Genomic DNA, 20843 nt, shown 5'->3' on the forward strand with positions numbered 1-20843 from the left:
TCTGACATTTACATAATGGGAGTGCCAGAAGGAGAAAAAAAAGAGCAAGGAATTGAAAACTTATTTGAAAAAAATAATGACAGAAAACTTCCCTAACTTTGTAAACAAAATAGACAAGCAATTGCAGGAAGCACAGAGTTTCAAACAAGAAGAATCCAAAGAGACCCACACCAAGACACAGCATAATTGAAATGCCAAAGGTTAAAGACAAAGAGAGAATCTTAAAAAGTAGCAAGGGAAAAGCAGTTAGTTACCCACAAGGGAGCTCCCATAAAACTGTCAGCTAGTTTCTCAAAACAGAAACTTTGCAGGCCAGAAGAGATTGACAAGAAATATTCAAAGTGATAAAAAGTGAGGACCTACATCCAAGATTCCTCTACCCAGCAAAGCTGTCATTTAGATATGAAGAACAGATGAAAAGCTTCCCAGACAAGAAAAAGCGAAAAGAGTTCATCACCAGGTAACCAGTATTATGTTTATAAAATGTTAAACAGTCTTCTTTAAGAAGATCAAAAATATAAACAGTAAAATGGCAATAAATATATATCTATCAATAATTGAATCTACAACCCAAAGTAAATGAATCAGGACAGAAGCTGAATCATAAGTACAGAGGACGTTTTAATGATTGCCAAATGGGAGGGTGCTGAGGGGATGGACCAGAAAAGGTGAAGGGATTAAGAAGTACAACTTGGCTGTTACAGAACAGTCATGTCGATGTAAAGTACATCATAGGGAATATAGTAGCCAAAGAATATATATGTGTGTCCCATGGACATGGACAATGGTGTGGGGATTGCCTGATAGAGTGAGGGAGGGCTGGATAGAGGCAGGCAAAGAAGGAAAAATTAGGACAGCTGAAATAGCATAAATAATACAGTGTAATTTAAGTTAAAAATGAAATAAAATGGTGCATTTGATGAGAAATTTTTTGCTATATTAAAAAGTCAGACTGTAATTAAAAGTATTAGAAGCTACTGTCATTCCATTAAAAATGTTCTGAAATGTTTTAAAAGTAGATGATTTAAAGTGCTGACTCAAATCCCGCCTGGCCTCTGCCCCCTCCATGGTTAAGTCTTAGATGCTAATATGAAGGTGATTCTACCCATTTTCAGAACAGCCTATTGGTCGAGGCCTCTCACGTGCGTGCAGCACAAGGACCCCTATTTCTGCGCCATTTTGCATGCTGTTATATTTTTTTGTTTCCTCCTCTGGATAATAAACTCCTCGTGGGTGGGGACATCTTCTTGTCCTCTCCCGTCTTTTCTGGGAGCTGATCAGGAGTAGGCCCATTACACGCTCACTGGTTAGTGGCGGACTGTCCACAGTGCTCTGCTTCCCTGTGAGCAGAGTCCACGAGTGGCGGGAGAAAGTGGAGAGGACATAGATGCCTGGAAGGAGAGAGTGATGGTGCCAGGACAGAGGGGCTCTGTAGCCTCGCCACCTACTCGCAGGACTTCTCTTTTGGCTCCTTAACCTCAGATGTGGAGCTTACAGCACTGAAAGTCCTTACCTCTCACTGCCACCCTGGATGGGACACTTGGCAGGGTCACAAGGCATCAGTGATCTGTCCTGGTTCCAGGCTGGGGTGGATAGTCAGGCAGATATTTGTGTTTTGAACAGTCAGACAGGCTGTCTCCTGAGGTCTGACCTAAACTGGAATTTGGAGGAGATTCAGCTGGCTTCGGTTCAAACCAGACAAACTAAAACAATGCTAACAGCCAGGGAGGGAGTCTCAAGACCCTGCAAGGAATGCTGAGTCACCCTCAGCCCCAAGTCTATAAGCTCTTAGCCCGAGAGTCCTGCTCTCCCTCACTACACAGAACCGCAAATGCAGGCTCTGCGATGGGCAAGAACAATGGTGGGAAAACTACCAATAGGAACGTTAGGTGATGTTGCAGCCCGTGGACATGTCATAGGTGGGAATGACAAAAGCATATGTACAACATAAACAATCCTTAGGTTGTAGAAAATTAGCTTAAACTTCTTATGGAAATCTTAAAGACACCATTTCTCACTTGTTGGCCATGACAAGAATGTTAGGCGCATCTAGTCGCTTGGATTCAGGTGGGTGGAATAAAATGGAGCAGAGAATTAGCAAGGATGGTGTCCACGTTTGTCAACACTTTGGAAACAAGTGGTCTGCTAAGGCCAGTGGCCATGGGGCATGGCCCTTTGGGCCTGGCGCCTCACCCCTGTGGTGTACAGACTGCTTTTTGGGTCAGTGTATGAGAGTTAGCATGAAGCATAGGACCTCCCCTCCCCCCCCAATTGCACACACATACACATACAAGCACATATAAGCAGGCTCGCATTTATATGACGGAGGGCACGATGGAAGATAGAATGTGGGAATGTGGTTTAACTTTCAGAGCCCGAAAGGAGAGTCTCTTTGTTAGTGAAAAGCAAAGAAAACAAACTGGCCACGAGGTCACCACGCTCTGGAATGCAGAATTGTTTGTCACCAGTCAAACTGCCGCCTGATGCTGGGTTTACATAATGTTTCAGCAAATGGAAACAATGAGAACATTTACCATTAACTCAGGCCTGAGCCATAAAATCAGAATGGGGGAGATCAGGGTCACTAACTCAACCAACACACTGCCCAGGGCAAAATAGCTGCTTAGGCCAAGTGGTCCAAATGTATTAAACACCTAGTGTCTGACCGAAGGCTCCACGGACAGGAAGATGCAGAGACCCAAGCCTCTTTGTAGGGCGTGCCGCCTAGGACCATGCCGAGGGCTGGCTGCCAGGAGATGTCACTGCCAGGGGAGATGGCACTGTTAAAGTCGCTTTCACATCAGACAAAATGTCCCTAAAACAGAAGGAAGTGCCCAAGGTCATCTACTGAATCAGAAAATGTCCCAGAGGAGGTAGCATTTGAGTTGAAATTTGAAGGAGAAGTGGAAGTTTCCCAGGGCCACAGGCGGGGGAGGTGGGCAGGAGGAGCAGAGGCGCATGCTGGACAGAAAGGAAAGGAGGAAGGGCAGGGCGTGAGGAGCATGGGTATTCCAGAAACGATGCAAGGTTAGTTAGTGTTGTCAGATGTGGGGGGGGCGTGGCCAGAGACCGGGTGGAAAGGTGTAATCAGATCAAGGAGGATGTTGGGCACATGTCAGGCTGGGTGCTTGTGTTTTCTCCTGTGTGGGCAGGGATGCCAGTGAAATATTTTGAGCTGAGCCAATGGTTTGGCCACGTTAGCTTCTTAGAAAGGTCAGTGCAGTGTCCTCAACAGGACAGGCTCCAGAGTAGGTGATTGGAAGGGGTGAGGTGGTCCTGTGGTTGAGGGGGGAAAGGACAAGTTTTCAGTGGCTGCTCAGTGTGGTGGGCACACTGAGGACTTGTTAGGCCCAGGTGAATGGCCAGGCATCTGTAGGTTTCACAAGGAGCCAGTGGGACAGCAGGACTGAGAGGTATGGTCAGCCGCAGCTCCAAGCAAATGCCAGGTTCGGGAATGGCTCTGGGCAGCCCCAGGGCCTCAGCTGGCTTCTGAGAGTCATTTTCAATGCTGGGCAGCAGGGAGGGACAGCCAGGCTGTGTCAGCTCCGATAGGCGCATCAGTGGCCTGCTGCTCTGCCCATGCCTGGAGCACTGGCAGGGGGTCTTAATAAGCATTTGTTGATTGAACAGAGCTCGGCACTAACATAGGAGCTGGGGAGGCTGCAGTGAACACATCACACACAAGCCCTGTCCTGGAGGAGCATGCATCACAGGTGGTGAGACAAGCAATCAGCAAAAGAAATGAAATGCATAGAAAGCTAGATGTTGAAATACGCTGTGAAGAAAAAGAAATAAGCTGGGAGGGTGGTTTGCCATTTTCAATGAGATGTTCCAGGAAGGTTCACAGAGCGAAGGCCTGCAGGAGTTCGGGGCAATGCTTTTGGATATGTGGGAGCAAAGCATTCTGGGAAGAGGGAAGAGTCGGGGCCAAGATGTCAAGCTGGGTGTATCATCAGCATGAGGGGGTGCAGCAAGGAGCCCAGTGTGGCCACCTGAGGTGTATGAGGGTGTTTGGGGTCTAGGGGCTTTGTCTTCCACTCTGAGTGTGATGGAAAGTCCCACTCACTGTACCTGCTACCCTGCGCTGTGCACGTTTCTTCCTGTCCGGCTCCTTCCAATTCCAACACACCGGGGCCCAGTCATTGTGAGACACTCTGTAGGCAGCTGGCCCAGACACATGGAAGAGCCACTGTCACTGAAATAATAGCTAGAGGACTGCTCTATGTTGAAAGGGCCTAAAAAGCTATTAGCAAGCAAAGACAATGCTTTAATCCTTAGCATAGGAGGATGATTGGAATATGGACTGATATTAAATGATACTATGGAATTATTCTTAATTTGCTTAGGTGAGCATTCTATTATGGTTATGGGGGAGAATGCCGTTCTGAGCAGACCCACGCTGAAATATTTAGGGGTTCAGTGGCACAGTGTCAGCAACTTTCAAATGGCTCAGTGAACAGGCCCACACACAACCAAATGGATACATACACACAGAGGTCATGCTAAAATAAGAGCAACTGCTGCATGGAGATGGTAGTCATACAGACACTGGTTATTCCAGTCTGTCCACTGTCATTTTGGAAAATCTTCATGTTAGAAAGACTGGACAAACCTCCTCTGCTATGGTCCATTTCTTTTGGTTCTGCTCTTGGTTGCTGTTATTTATCCTCATGAGTTCCTGCCCAGCCCCCTGGGTGGTTTATTTACTCAGGATCCAGAATGTTTTCTACTGGAGACTTACCGCTCTGGAGCATTGGGCCCTGGGCGGGATTTGGGTGGATGGCATTCCAAACCCCTTTTGGCTGGCGGGCCTTAAGAGGGCAGGGCTGTGACGCAGAGGATGGTGGAGACTTCACGGTTTGAAGAGGCACTTCTACAGCAAGGGAGGGCAAGGACGAAATGCAGCCTTAGAGAGCCTCATTCCTCTCTGGAGTGCGTGCTTTTTCCTGACGTGGTGGTTCTCAGTTATTCCACGTTTTACCTGCTGTGTGGGGGACACAACGTGATGTGATGTAGAAACTCTGGTCCTCCAGAAAGTCTATTTCCAGTCAGGCGCCTACATGGCACCGTCAGAGGGCTGAGCTCTGGCGCGTCTAGTCCCCGATTTAATCCAGGGGCCAATATGCCTGTGGATATTAGAAAAGCCCCACTGCGCTTTGTGTGGGTCACATCAATCCCTTACGGTGTTTCCACATGGAAGCAAGAAATCATGCATCTGGGAAGCCGGGCGGAGCACCCTGGGGGTTCCTGCTGAGATTTCAGCACATGGTTAGAATCCGAGCATTTATACACACACCCCCTCTGCCAGCCACAAAAGACAGAAAAATAAAAAACAACCCTGGAAAAGTAACTTGGGTCTCAGAGGAAAGGAAAATGCAGGTGGCAATATAGGAAGGACTTCCTAAAGAGAAAGGCGTTTGCAGCCAGCTATTGGGTTTCAAAAAGCCTTTTGTTTTGCTGCAGGAATAACAATAAAAGATAAAAATTATTTGAAATTAATAAAGGAGAGAGAAAAATGGTCATGTTTGTAGATTTTTGTTTATTCTCAGGATGGTAATGAATAATAATAATAATAGCAAATACAAAAGAGCTAGTATTTATTGAGCACTTTCTATGTGCCAGGCATAGTAAGCCTGTTTTGCATTTAATGAATTCCCTATGAGGTAGCTCCTATTATTATTTTCATTCTTAGGGGGTTGTGGCGCAGAGAAGTTAAATAACTTACATGAGGTTACACGACCAGTAATTAACAGAGAGTCTATTCGGCTCTAAAGGTAAGCTAAGTAAAACTCGGTTCTAGTTTTCCAGAGTCGTTTTTATTTTCTCCTCTTTCCAAGGTAAGGCTTGCTCTGGTCCCTCTGCAGGACTACAGTATGTTAACAATGCTGGTCCCATTCATTCCTGGCAAACTATGTCTCTAAGTACACTCTTGGGAGGCATGGTCCCCAGTCTGTGACTCTGGACCCTGGGGCACCATGATTGATTAAAATTGCTAACTATAGCTTGCCAGTTGCCATGCCTTCTGCTATATACTTTACAGGTTTTATTTCAGTATTAACATCTTTTTCATGATTACTATAAAAGGAATCATGTTGTAAAGCAGGACTAAGTTAAACACATATATTTAGAATAAGTTTCCCAAAACAACATTTAGTTTCATTATACATAATATAATTTGCTATTTTCCATTTTATTCTGTTTAATTTAAGGAATTCTGATTGTGACATGTTAAAGGATTTTATGGCCTGTTAAGTGGTTTGTAACCCATTGTTTAGAAAAACATTTCTTTAACTCATTTTGGTTTTCACGGAAATCTAATGAAGTATCAATATGAGTTTAGTACCCATGTTACAGATGAGAAGACTGAGTTAATTTGTTCAAGGTCCCACAAAGAAACCAAAGTGCATGGTTTATATTTGGGGTTCATTCCTTTTAAAAACAGAATTGATTATGTTAAAAGCAGCTTTTCAAATTATGTGCTGGATGTATTGTCCGTCATCTGAATAAATGTAAGATCTTGCACATGTGGCTGTATGGGGACTGTTCGAGGTCTAATATGTGCAGATGTGACTGTGACTTATAATTCAAATATTTCTTTAAAATTTTATTTACTGATTATGCTATTACAGTTTTCCCAATTTTTCCCCCTCTATCCCCCCTCTGCCCTGTCCCCCAACCCTCCAGCATTCCCCACCCCTAATTCATGTCCCCACTCCTAATTCATGGGTTGTACATAAAAGTTCTTTGAGTCCTGTTTCCCAAACAATTTTTATCTCTCCCTGTCTACGTTATGCCTATTACCCATACTTCTTCTTCCCTGGACTGTTTCCCTCCTATTCTTTCTTACCCCCCCCTACTGAAATCCCTCCATGTGATGTCCATTTCTCTGATTCTGTTCCTATTCTGGTGGTTTGCTTAGTTTTCGTTTTTGTTGTTTTTCCTTTCTTTTAGGTTCATTTGTTGACAGTTGTTAGTTTGTTGTCATATTACTGTTCATATTTTTGATCTTCTCTTTCTTAGATAAATCCCTTTAACATTTCATATAATAATGGCTTGCTGATGATGAACTCCTTTAACTTGACCTTATCTGGGAAGTACTTTATCTGCCCTTCCATTCTAAATGAAAGCTTTGCTGGATAGAGTAATCTTGGATGTAGGTCCTTGCCTTTCATGACTTTAAATACTTCTCTTTCCAGCCCCTTCTTGCCTGCAAGGTTTCTTTGGAGAAATCTGCTGATATTCTAATGGGAACTCCTCTGTATGTAATTCTCTCCTTTCTTCTTGCTGCTTTTAAGATTCTCTCCTTATCTTTAATCTTGGGTACCTAATGATGATGTGAGTTGGTGTATTTTTTTTTGGTGCAACTTCTTTGGAACTCTCTGGGCTTCTGGGACTTCCTAGAAGTCTATTTCCTTTGCCAGATTGGGGAAGTTTTCCTTCATTATTTGTTCAAATCAATTTTCAATTTCTTGGTCTTCCTTTTCTCCTTCTGGCACCCCTATAATTCAGATATTGAAACATTTCAGGTTGTCCCTGAGGTTTGTAAGAGTCTCTTCACTTTTCTGAATTCTTGTTTCTTCATTTTGATGGATGTTTATTTTTTCCTTTTGTTCCAAATTGTTGCTTTGAGTCCTGGTTTTCTTCCTGTCACTGTTGGTTCCCTGAACATTCTGCTTTATTTCACTTTGGGTATCCTTCATTTGTTTTCAAATTTTTCAACCAAGCTTAATCAAATCTGTGAGCATTTTGATGACCAGGGCTTGAAATTCTCCATCAGATAGACTGGTGATCTCCTCCTTGCTTAGTTCTCTTTCTGAGGCTTTACTCTGTTCTTTCATTTGGGCCATATTTCTTTGTCTTGGCACAGCTGATAGGTTGTAAGGGCCTTGGATGTTCACCAGGGCAGGGCAACCCTCTTTGCTGCCTGTGGGGGAAGGGCCAAGGAGGGAACAGTGCAGCTTGCCTGCTGTCTCAAGCACACTTCTCAACAGACTCTCGTGGGAGACTGGGAGCTTCTCCTATTGCCATAGTCACCATAGGCCACAGCCACCTCTGAGTCCCCTTAAGTCAGCCCCTCCTGTGGAGCTCAGCAGCCAGCCCCGCCCCCAAGGTCCTTCACGTGCCCTGGTGTTTCTGAGTCAGCCCAGGTGGTCCTCCGCCTTACCTGTCTGGTTGTTCTGGCTGATCTTTTCTTTAATTCCTTTGTTGTCAGAGTTCCACGCAGTTTGATTTTGTGGCATTTCTGGTTGTTTATTGATTTCCAATTGGTTGTTATCCTCCTTTTGGTTGTGCAAGGAAGCGAAGGGTTTCTACCTATGCCTCCATCTTGGCCAGAACTCCTCGAATATTTCTAAGTAACTCAAACTTCATGGTAGCTCTAAGTCGTTAGGTGTGTTTTCAATCAATTGATTTAAAAATGACAACTTCTGTTAAATGGAGATCTGAGGAAGCCCTTGAAGTTGGAGTTCTTTTTTCCAGAAAATGGACTGAAACATGGAGGCGACTCCTTCAGACATGTGACTGGCATCAGATTACTCTTCAGTCTCACCAGCTGCTAACTGGACGAGAGCAGAAGTATCAGTTATCGGTGGACAATAAACCACAGTGGGGTTAGCAGCACATACGAGTTTATCAAATGGGCATGGCTGATACTTTCATATCATCTCCCAGTGTTGCGGATACTTCGGAGCATCACTCATCAAGTCATTGAAATTATGCTGATGATTTTTGCCAGGGTCCCCATTAGATCTGGATATTGTGTGCCGAAAGAGAAGGGCCTGCATTAGTGCATCACAGGATCAGCTCTGCAATAGTTTGGCGATTGTATTTCAGCCTAATTTCATTTCATGTATTTCAATGCATTGTTATTTAGAAAGCAGAAGTAGAAAAGGGGTCCCTCTGCCTCAGCAGACTGCCCAAATGACCCATGGCTTCACAATAGACGGTGACTTTGCCCATACAAAGGGCCAAGGCTTGCACATAAGCTGAGGGTCTCCGGATTGCCTCCCTAGAAGTGGGTCATATTTTTGGCCATTTGACATCTACATCAGTTATTGTGGAGAGTTTCACAAAGGGAGAAATGGAGTTCCTGCTCATTCTAGGTGACGCGGAACCTGAAGCACAGCAGGTGCTTTGCTCCTTTAAATCCTTCTCTTGTATCTGTGCTGGTCCGTTCACGTGCAGTTTCTCATCTTTGCCTTGTTCTTCTTCCATCAACATGCCCACGCCTCCTGTATTTGACACGTGCATTCGCAAATGACTCTGTTTTGCAGAACTTAAGTTGGGAAAGACAACTTTGTTCATCGGAATCCTTTTGTTCATGGCCTTAAAAAATATCTAAGTGGCTGATTTTCTTCTCAGCAGGATAGGAAAAACCCACCTTCCAGACTGAGTCCTGGCATTAGTCTTCCTAAGTTTTCATGCTGTTTCTCAGAAGTAGAGGGCTGGGGAAATGACCAGGGGTGTAAATTATTTCTAGGCCTGAATTGTAAAGTGCTGGGAACACTAAACCATGCATAACAGACATGCACTCTCACAAAAGTCTCTGCTTTGATGAAGTCTTGAAATGGTTTTCACTGGGCCTTGTGTTAAATTTAGCCATAATGCTCTGTACATTGACAGAACAAACAGGTTATGGTATATTGTATGAATTGAAATGTTCCTTGAGATGATATAAATTCTCTTCTGTGATGTCATTGGAGTTATCTTTCTTAAAAATAAATTGAATAACTTCCTTCCTTTTTAATAACCTTTCCATATTCCTCTGTTTTCAGCAGGATGGAGTTCACAGCACTCGGGGCGGGGGGACCTTGGGTCTCCTGGTCTGGGCTGTTACCTCCTCATGGCTGAGCACTTCCCCACAGTTTGTCTCTGCTTCAACCTTTGAAAAGTCTTCGTGTTTTCCATTTTGACCTCTCCAACTTCCGTGACTCTGCCTAGGTGATCTATTCTCTCATCCTGTTTTACTTTCTGGGACGTCCCCATTGGTCCTTGGAAACATCTCAGGCATCACCCTCTTCCTGAAGGCTTCCCTTATATTGACCTGCGATCAATGCTACACACCAAACAGAGTGGGAGATTCTGTCTGTGTTTGTGTGTTAATTGGTAGTATTGATCTGAGTGGGTTAAAATAGTTTACATACAGAGTGGTATCCTCCTTCAAACTGGAATTCTCCTTGAGCACATGGAAAGTGTCTTCATGCCTTTATTCCTGGTAGCTAACATGAAGCAGTTATCCCGATACTGGATAAAGAAGTAATGTAACACGTGGACATCACTGATGGTGTGTTGGGAGGACAGTGGTGATATTTAATTATTACACATTGTCTGGTCACTTCTTATGCCCTTTCTTGTGCCCTCTGCATGCCTTTTGCCTCCTGCCATTGCCATGACAAGTATGTGCAGTTGTGACCCGCCAGCTCCTTGCTGTACCACATAGCTCTTACTTTCTGAGCTGGGGCTTCTCTACGGCTGTTGCTTGCAGAGGCCTGGCCAGCCATTCTGCCCCATGAATGTACTGGAAGTGGGAGTGAACAAAAACCCAATGGGGCAATGATTGGAGTTGGTGGATTAATACTGCCTCATCCCCACGTTTTTTAAGAAGACATGGGGGCTTATTTTACAAGGCCACGCAAAGCATCCTGGGGGCCTGGAGCTGCAGCTGACCTGACCAGTGACTAAGGGGTGCTTGGCTTCTCGTCCTTCCTTGTTTCAATCTGCTTAATTCTCAACTCCTCTTCCTTGGAATCACTTCCCCAAAATAAGTGATCTTGTCTCAGACTGTGTTTTTGGAGAGAACCTAGACTAAGACAGAAGCCCTCATTTAAAACCAGCTTCCCTGTGTTGTCTTCCTCTGAGAGATGTTTGGAAACTATTTGGAAGTTTCATCAAGTAGCCATTAAATAAAGATGGTATGGAATAGAAGCAAATAGGATAGCATCCACGTGTTGTATATAAATACGCTGTAAAGTACAGCGTGTTTTGGGAATTAGCATCCCTTTTCAGTCAGGAGACAGACAATTGCTCGCTTTTGTGAAACACTTCTCCATAATTCTACAGCTGTGTCCTAGGTGGTAACTGAATAGCGATGTTTTGATCACAGCTGTACAGATGGTGAGGCCCTCGACACAGCAGATTTCTCTGAGCAAGTGGTGAGGCCCTGGAAGACACATGTCTTTCCCACAGAAGGTCAGTGCGAGGAGCTGGGGTGTGAAACCCTATGCTTGCTCTGGCGTGCTGGATGGCTAGCTCTGGTGTGCACATACATGTGCATCTGTGTGCATGGAGGGTTCTTTTTTTTAAATGAACAAGATGTAGATTCCAATCTAATGATTTTAAATATCATAATCCTTGGATGGCAAACAGAAAAGTGACATTTTTTGAAAATGGAAAGTATTTGGCTGCAAAATTGGCATCCGAAACCCTATGCCTTACCCAATACTTAAATTCACAGAAGTTTTGTTCCTTTTGCAGCTAGAAGAGACGTTCAGGGTCACTCAGAGGTGTGGGCCCAGATGCTCTCCAGCAGAGCCAGGACTAGACCCCAGGCCTTCGGAGTCCCCTTCTCACGGTCCTTCTGCTACACCAACATGCCTTCTCCTGATGACCCTTCTTTTAAACCAGGGGTTGGCAGTCTTCATCTGCTAAAGGCCACATAGTAAATAACTTAGGCTCTGCCGTGGTTCTGTCAAAGCAGCCACAGAGGACACTGAAATGAATGAGTGTGGCTGAGTCCCAGTAAAGCTTTCCTTTGGAACACAGGGAGTAAGCTGATTTGGCCTGGCGGCTGTAGCTTGCTGACCACTGTAGTCATGGCGATTTCTGCTTGGTGGTCACCGAAAGGCTACGGGGCCCCAGAGAGTTAAAGCCACCACCCAGCCTGGTGGTGAGCTGGGCTGTTACGTCACGGCCCACACATGATTGGGCTTCCTTCTGGGTCTGTATATGGGCAGGCTCTGAGCCGGCAGCCAAGAGAGTGAGCCCGGCACCCATAACACTCCCATTTCCGGAAGGAATCACAAATTCCTTCCTGTGAAGATAAAGGAACAATTGTACCACAGGAGAACTTACTGGAAAGTAGTTCAGGGTTACCAGGAAGGAAAGGAACTCACGCCTGGGTCACAGTCTTCAGTCTGGTTGGGAACCACTTGGACCTGGGAGGGTCAGCTGTCCGGATCTGGCAGAGCTCCAGAATGTCCTACACGCACTGAGTAATGCACTGGGCTTTGGAGACTCTCTGCCTTACTCAGTACTTCCTTCGGTGGCTCCGGTCATGCCCTCGTCCTCAGTCAGGTATATAATTCCCCTCACTACGTCACCCTCATTTGCCTCTGCTGTGTTACGCTCGTGTTCCAGTTAACCCAAATCTCCAACAGACAACACTTTCTGCTCTCACTTTCATCTTCCACGAAACTTGACCACTTCATGTTTGAGCCACCCACCACCCCATCCCCCCATTTTCAGGACCTGGTTCCAGGTGTAGGCCCCAAAAGTAAGGAGCTTGCGTTCAACCTTATGCCTGTGCTGGTGCAATGGATGGTTGTTTTGGTGTGTGCATGTTCATGTATGCGCATGTGTGCACATGTGTTTGTGTGCACCTCTGGGTGACCTTCCCTCCCCCATCCCCATCACTGTTAGGGAGGGTCCTTCAGCTGCCTGAGTGCTCTGTTTGACGCGAGAGTCGATGTCCTTTGGCCACCACGCTTGAGTCTTCTCTTTGCTTCTTCCCTCTCGGTTTTCATTATGTGAATCCACATCAGGGCCTGTTTCAAAGTTGAAAGAGTCAAGGACTTTCAAGGGCTGTGTGAAGTTTTCAGAGGATTGGATGATTCCATCCTCGAAAAGCCCAGGCATCACCTGCAACTTAGCATACGTTTCTAATGAATATCTGAATCCTTGGAGTTGTAATGATTTAGAGAAAAAAACATGTTATTATTATTTTCCCCAAGTAGCACTCTGGCCCCTGGGAAAGGGTTGCTGGTAGTTATTTGAAAGGGGACGAAAGTGATGAAGAAGGAAGGCATATTTGATTATTTCTTCCTAAATAACCGCCAGTTCCTTTAGCATCTGGATATGGTTCTTGCTGCTCTGACAAGAATATCAATGGCTTTAATATTCCACTGTTTGTGGCCGAGAAGCATTCGCTTGCTGTTTTGAACAGCCTGGCTCTCAGACTGGCAACAGAGCAGAAAATGTGGCAATATAAGGGGAAAACTCTTGCCAAAATGCTTTACATCAGGGAGCTTTCCATATAAAACTCACTCTGAGATTCCTGCCTCTCCTTGTGCTTCTTCTTGATTAATCTCTGGCTCATTTTTAGCTACACTTCTTTCCCCTAAACACAGGCATGTTCTTATGTGGTACAGGTTCTACTCTTGGCCTCCTATTATTGCTTGTCTGTTAGTTTTAATGGCCTTCTTTGTGTTTTGGTGAGATCCTCGTCTTCAGTAACACTAATACTAAGGAATGATTAATGAATGCAAATGAATAAACTGTTCACAAAAAAGAAGGGAGAAAGGTGGGGGAAGAAGAGAGGTGATGATGAGTGATGAATTCAAAATGGCTCAGAACCACAAGGTGGCGCTGTTAAAACACCTCATTTTGCAGTCCAAAAAAAGGTTGGGAAATTAAAGAGCCCTTCACATAGAACATACTTTGTATCAAAAAAAGTGGGAGTGAGTGTGTATGTGTCTTTGCATGGAGGATGTAATCATTTTAGGAAAGGTAAATGTTATGGGGAGTCATGATAGAACTGTATTGTTAATTTTGAGGGAGATTCACAATCGATACTTTTGTCATCCAAATATTAAATATTTTTAATGACCATTAAATATATTTGATCCCAACCAGCTCTTTCCTGGAATCTTCTGGGTGTGACAGTGTAGTCATGGGAATGATGGGTTAGGTTGACTATTCCTTAATCCACTTTCATTCTATACTTGCGCAGAGAGCTTGCACACCAGGGGCATTTATTTGAAAACAATTAATGCCCCATTAGGGGAAACATGAAGCCTTCAGAGTCTCAGAGGTTCTTAGCTGCTTTGGGAATTCGGAGTGTGGAAAGTTGGTAAATTAGTACTTGGAAAATAATTCCTTATTTAAAAACACGTTGACTATTATTATGTGACTTCCTTGTTTGTTATTAAAAGTGAACACTTTCATGTCTGTGCATTCTGTGTGTGCACAGGGTGTCCATTTACTGAAGGACAGAGGAGCCGGTACTGTGCAGGTGGGTGCATGGAAGGTGGGGCGTTGATGTAGTGGTCCAGGTACGCCTGGCTCCTGAAGAAAGGCCAGGAGAGGAACGTGATCTGATGCTCTGAGTAGAAGAGCCCGGACCTTTACGCGGAAGCTCCTGTAGTTCATCCCCATGGCAACTCTCAGAATCAGATGATATTAATATCTTCATTCTGAGAAGTTAAGTAACCTGTCAACCGTCACAAAGCCAGTGTGTGGTAGAATCAGGAGTTGAGCCCAGAAATTATTCAAGGGAGAAAAATGCAAGGAAATGTGAGGGAGAAGTCTAGGTTGTCCTGTGATTTGTGTTGGGTAGATGATGTGTATCTCCCTGAAACACAGAGACCTGCTCTGCTCCAGTGCCTGCTTCCCACGCCAGAGGAGGCTGCACATACAGTACCACACACACACACGCATGCACACACACACACACACACACACAGACACACACTTTTTCCCTGCTTCTCTTATGTAATTTTCTATTCACTTCTACCTTACGTGACTTTTTTACCATCCACAAAACAGGAGGCCTGAGAAAATGGCTGGATTTTTGCCAAAGAAAGGAGTACAAGTCAATCATGAAAACGGCAGCTGTGATATCTCCCAGGTAATTCATCCCACGCTGACCCAGCTGGAAACACAATTTGTGATACAGAAATCAAGTGGGTCCCGCTCAGGGAGAGATTATGGTAATGCGCATACGAAACTCCAAGGACGGTGAGACACACTGGACACTCAGCACGCAGGCAGGGTCTGAGCTCACCGCGATGGAAAATCAGGGCTTTTTGTGCGTAGAAGTGTCAGAAAGAACTATATATCTCTTATCAGATTTTTAAATTAAATTCTATTTAGGGTAGTCGTTTTTAGCCCATAGTTAGCAGACGTGCCTCTGTGTTCGTCTGGAAGCTGTGTGGGGGAAAGAGTGTGCCCAGGCAGGTGGCAGTGTGTGTGGAGGGGGGGGCGGGCTTTGGCCACCCACCCCAGCGTATTCCGCAGCACCAGGTTTCTCTCATACATATTGTGCTTCTGTGTATGTGAACTATTCCATGTTGATGTCAGGTCCCATTGTACATTGGGAATCTAAGTGATTTATTTAGGACAATTCAGCACACTGCCATACTTAAAATATTCAGGTATTTCGATAATTTTTTAAAAAGTGAGACTAGATCTGCTGTGTCCCAGGATGATCAGAATTAAAAGTGACATAATATTTGAGCCAGAAAAAGTCATTATAGATCTCAGAGCCATGCCTCACAAAAGAATTGAATTCCTAATTTGTATAAAAATGGGATCTTATTCTGTAGTGACCAGTCTTGAACTGGCTGGAGGCTGATTACTAGGAAAGTAGGAGCCACTGAGAACCATTCTGACCGAAGCAGAAGAGCTGGGGTTTATGTTGCCATTTCCAATCCTGTCCTCTAGCAGTCCCGAAACACTGGCACGAGTGACTTTTATTCCATGGTTCCTTTGCTCAGTTCTTCACTCACGTACACCCAGACGGCCTCTCAAATGCCCACTGTGGAGGAGTCAGAAGACTCGGGTCAGCTGACGGAGTGTAGAGTTCTTTGCTTATGAGAAAAGTGTGTTGTTTACATTGTAGCCTATTTTGTTTTGGGGACAACATCTTTGGTGTCAAGGAGTGCCACCTACTTGTTGCAATTGCACTGTTGCCTTTTTGCTCAGGATTCGCTGCCGCGGAAACGTGGCGTGCCTTGGTCTGGTTCCCAGTTCTTGGAGACCACAGGAAGCAGGCAGGTACCTGCTTGCTTGCTCACTGCTGTCGACATTCTTTGGCGTGTGCCGTGTGGAACACGCCGCACTTCCTGTGCGGTGCCGCGTCCCGCGTCAGGCCCTCGCCTGAGGGCCCGGGCAGACACCTGGGGAGAATTGTGGAGATTTGTGCTCAGGGTCAAGCAACCTCTTCTAGACCTTAGGAAACTCAGTTTAAGGAATCCTAAAAGGTCTCATAAAAGAGGTTTGGAGACTTGGCCAGCAGCTGGTTTGTTAATGAGACTGAAGAGTCATACCTTATCTTGGTATTTAATCAGTTAATAAATTATTTCAATATGATGTTTTCTTTTTTCTTGAAGAGAAGTTTCTTCCTGACAGTAAATTGTTGCCAAGAATATAGTGGAGTCGTTGGTAATTTCCTGTGGAATATGCCTTCTGCATTTATTTTTATGACACCCACCCCACCCCAGTTTGGAGGAACAACAGAGGGAAAAGGAAAAGTTAGGGAACACAACCAAACGCAGGGTCGGGAATCAAGCTGAGGTTTTTGGGATCCAAGTTCAGTGTGCTGTTTTGGCAATATCAATAGCCAAACAAGCATTGAATAGCTAATCAACAAGAACTTGAGACGGTGGCTCCATTTGTGAGATTCACAGACACCAAAACTCACCGTTAGGGAACAGCACCCAAAGTGTACATTTAACACTGATTTATTTACACAAAACCTCATTCCATAAAAGGAATGAAGTGGTCTGCCACAGTAACACACACACTAAAGTAATGGTAAAATGGAAGATGGAAGAACTGAAAAACAGGTCAGGGCAAAAGGCTGATACAGACCTAACCAAAGGGCTTGGAACCGGTCAGTGAGGGCCCATCGGCTGCCACAGTCCCGCGTCTGACCTGGGGGCAAGCCGAACTGAGTCTAAGTGAGCGAGGACCACAGACGGGAAGTAAGGGACTTGGGGGCATTTCCAGACACACAGGTCCCGCTGAGCACTTAGAATTCCCACCACTTATTTCACTGCACGTCAGTTAGTGAAGAAGTTTCGTTGGGTTAATTCATCTGTCCGTTAAATCACCGCTTACTGTTAGAGAAGGGGCAACAGACAGGTATGTCACTGAGCGGAAGCCAGGCCAGGGGCCTAGGCAGGTGGCCGACCCCAGGGCCCTGCAGCTGGGGCGGGAGACAGCAGTGCAGGCAGGGGCTCTGACGGCACGCGTGACCTACGCCGTGTGAGGAGGAACGCCCCCACATTGGAATTTATTTGTAAATAATTATGTATTTATTCTTACGTGGTTAAACTTCAGCCGCCTTCAAAGTACTATCTATTTGATGCAATACACCTGAAGAGGCATTTTTTCCACAGCGTGAAACAGTTTTTGAGCACTTCAATTTTGATGCCCTTTAGTGCCTTCTATGTTTTGTTTTATCTCTTCCATATCAACAAAACGTTTTTCTTTGAGGACTTTTTTCATCAGGGGAAACAAAAAAAACATTGCTCAGGGGGAGACTGGGTGAGTAGGGAGGGAGGGGCACAGAGGTCAGGTGCGCTCATATATCACCCACCAAGAAATGGGCAGGTGGTTGAAAGAGTATTAAAAAAAAAAATCACTGAAGTGGAACGCAGCCTCTCACAACAATGCCAGCTGGCACACCGATACAGACGGGTTCCTGGAACACTCACCTCATGGGGGAAGCCTGCACTACAAGGGGCCCACCCTCCGGAAGATAATTTTGGTTTTTATTTTGGGTTCCCCCTTATAATTTTGTGTTTTTTTATCATGTTGGTCTCAGCATTAGAGATTACAAAATAAAATGAAGCAAAAGATTTGTAATTGTTTGTAGAGAAATATATATGCTTCTTTTTATGAAAACAGGGAAACCTGGTAAGGGATGCCCTCTTATGAGAAGATACAGAATGCTTTATTTGATATTAGTTATAACAGGATCATTCCAAAAAGGCCAAAGTAAGACACAGGGAAGCAAAGGACTTAGGTCAGCATGATTGTGTTTCAGTATTTTGTAAACTTTCATGGGTCACACTGTGCTGTGAGGACCAGGTATCTGCAGGTGACCTGAGGTGCCCTTTCTGGGCTGCCTTGGTGGCGAGTCAGCCGGTGCGGGGGCTTCCCCGTCAGGGGAGATGCTGTGCCCACATTCAGCATTTCTTGCCGAGGGATGCTTTCCTCCCCAGCAGGGACGCCTGCAGTCCTGCACGGGCCTCGAGTTCTCTGGATGTTGTAAGGCTGACTGGCTTTCCTGGCAACTTCAGTAAACAGCTGGCATCTAAAACCAGCCCACCTAGTACCAGGGGTCTGTCTGTCACTCCCAGAAGAAACCCATTTTGTCCTTCATGTCCTTTTCAAAGGTATGAGCACAAGTGGCCAACACCAGGCCCGTGGGCCGAATCCGGCCCTCCACCTTGTTTTATCTGTTCTGGCACCTTGTTTCTACCTGGTAGCAGCGCTGAGCTCTCACTTAACAGTTAAGAAGTAGTTACATTTATATAGTTCTAAACTTACATTCGGCCCTTTGAAGGTAAACTCGAGGCTGATGCGGCCCCCGGTGCAAATGAGTTTGACACCCTGGTGTAGAGGAAAGGGGCTTGGGTCCCTTTGCTGGTAGATAAGCTGCACTCTTTGTCCCCAGTGTGCCCTGGCTACCTTTCAGTGGGGACAATATGTGACCCAACCTCCTCTACTCTTCCCGAGCCTCACTGTGCAAGCGTCCACTTTCTTCTGTGAAGTCTTTACTTAGGCCATATTCTGTGACATTGTGCTTCCCTCAAAGGTACACACATAACAGGTTGCAATCCATGAGACCCACCTTTAGAATAATGGTAAAGGCAACATGAGTGATGGTATACGTAGCCCAGGTTTAACTTGAGAGACTTAATAACACGTAGCACAATGGCATTTTCTTCATGACTAAACTTACTCCTGTGCTCAGGGTTAGCTCTCAACGTAGAGCTGATTGCCTCTCCGTAGGTGCCGTGATAGCCTGGCGAAATAAAATGCTCCCCTAACTTAAAGTCTAATCTCACGACTGTTCATCCTATTGCTCTCTGTAGGTAAGCACGAGCAGGCCATCAAATGAAGTGTTCATGGTCAGCTTTCATAGTGGCTCCTGAGTGAGAAGGCAGAGCCCTGAATGGCCTCCTCTGTGCAGTCACTGTCACTGACGATGAAGGTCGTCCAGCTTTGGCAGGACGCCCGGCTCTGCCGGGGGCACGCTGAGCGGTCCTGGTGTGGCTAACAAGTTTGGGTTCTAATATCATGAAAAACCAGTTCAGCCCTACACAAGGGCAAGTCATCACTCAGTTATTACTTCTTACTGTTGTTATTGCTGTTGGAACATTGGTTAATTTGATTCCGTTCTCTGAATTAAACTTCAACCACGATTAGTTTTTTTGACAGCTAAGGACATTGCTCATGAATGAGGGAACACAGCCTTGAACTGGTTTTCACAAGTCTGTCTTTTAAGCTTTGTGCCTGAATATAGTGGAAGCCTGTTCTTGTTTTCTTTCTTTCTTTTAACATAGTTTATTGTGTCAATTCAAATAGGTCACGAGTCCATAATGTCCCCTGAAACAGAACATCTGCTTGTAATCAAAGCCTTGCACATGTCATGTGTTCAGCTCACTCACGGGTATTGAGAGCTGCTTACCTACCACTTCAGTATGAAAAAAAGATTTTATTAAGTCTTAGACAAAATCTACATTGGTAACTGAAATAGAACACTGAGTGCTATTTAAGTTGAAGTGCTTTACAAAGGTAGATAATTATAATAATCGATCGAAAATTATACACCGTAAGAAGCTCTTTATTTTTAACCCCTAGCTACACAGAATTTTATTTTACTTTATTATTTATTCTATAAATCCTCACCTGAGTATATGTTTATTGTCCCTAGAGTGAGAAGAAGGGAGAGTGAGAAGAAAGGACAGAGAGAGAAGGGAGAGAGAGAGAGAGAGAGAGAGAGAGAGAGATTGGTTGGTTGTTTGCTGTACATGCCAAGACCAGGAATCTGTGGGCTCCAAGACCAGGGACCCACAGCCTAGGGGATCTGACTGGGGATCTAACCTGCAACATTTTGATGTAGAGGACAATACTCTGAGCCAATGAGCAACCTGGCCAGGGCCAGAATTTTATTGATCATTGATCATAATCTTTGGTTCAATATGTGTGTTTCAATATTTTTAGTAGTATAGTGAACACCTGTGAACCCACTGCCCAATCTCAGAACAAGGACATCACCAAAAATAACATCTACTTGTACTATTGCTCTTTATGGCAAATTAACCTGGATTGCCCCTTACTGGTTGTTTTGTTGTCATTATCACCCTCATTATTTCCTTGAGCTGAGCAACACATGAAGATAGATTGTAAAAACACATCGGCTATTCAAGTTTATGCCCACAGGCTATTAAACTGCATGCCACAGGAGGTTAAGATAATACAACCAATTCTGGATTCTTCTGGTCCATCCTAAATTACCATGCTCCTTTGGGAGTTCTCTATTTGCAACTGCAGCTTCAACTGCCTACCTAATGAGAAAGTCGTTCTCTTAGCAGGTATCAACATCATCTGTTCCTGAGGCTTCCTGACCGTTTAGTTGCAACCCTTGGTTGATTAATTTGCTCATCTGTTCATTTATTCAGAGAACACTCCCTGAGAGCATGGGCACTGGGCTTGGCAAGAGGGTTTCAGAGTCCAAGTGGGGGAGGGGGCGTTGCCGAGAGATCATTGTCACGGGAAGTGAGGACTGTGGGAAAATCTCTGTACAGAGGAAGCTGTCTGGGCAGGCAAGGGCTGTGCTCTCTATTCTGGCAGAGTTTGGGGAGACCACCGGGGGCAGGTGAGGTTTGACACAG

General features: G+C 45.0%; 1 long non-coding RNA gene across 2 annotated transcripts in view; it reads left to right on the plus strand.

Annotated features, from left to right (window-relative positions):
* Positions 1–20843, plus strand: part of LOC119053317 (uncharacterized) — a 52768-nt gene that overhangs the window by 18164 nt on the left and 13761 nt on the right. The gene's annotated exons all lie outside the window — the stretch shown is intronic.

This window comes from Artibeus jamaicensis, unplaced genomic scaffold (assembly GCF_021234435.1).
Source record: "Artibeus jamaicensis isolate MK-2021 breed Jamaican fruit bat unplaced genomic scaffold, CSHL_Jam_final scaffold_369, whole genome shotgun sequence".
Lineage (NCBI taxonomy): Eukaryota > Metazoa > Chordata > Mammalia > Chiroptera > Phyllostomidae > Artibeus > Artibeus jamaicensis.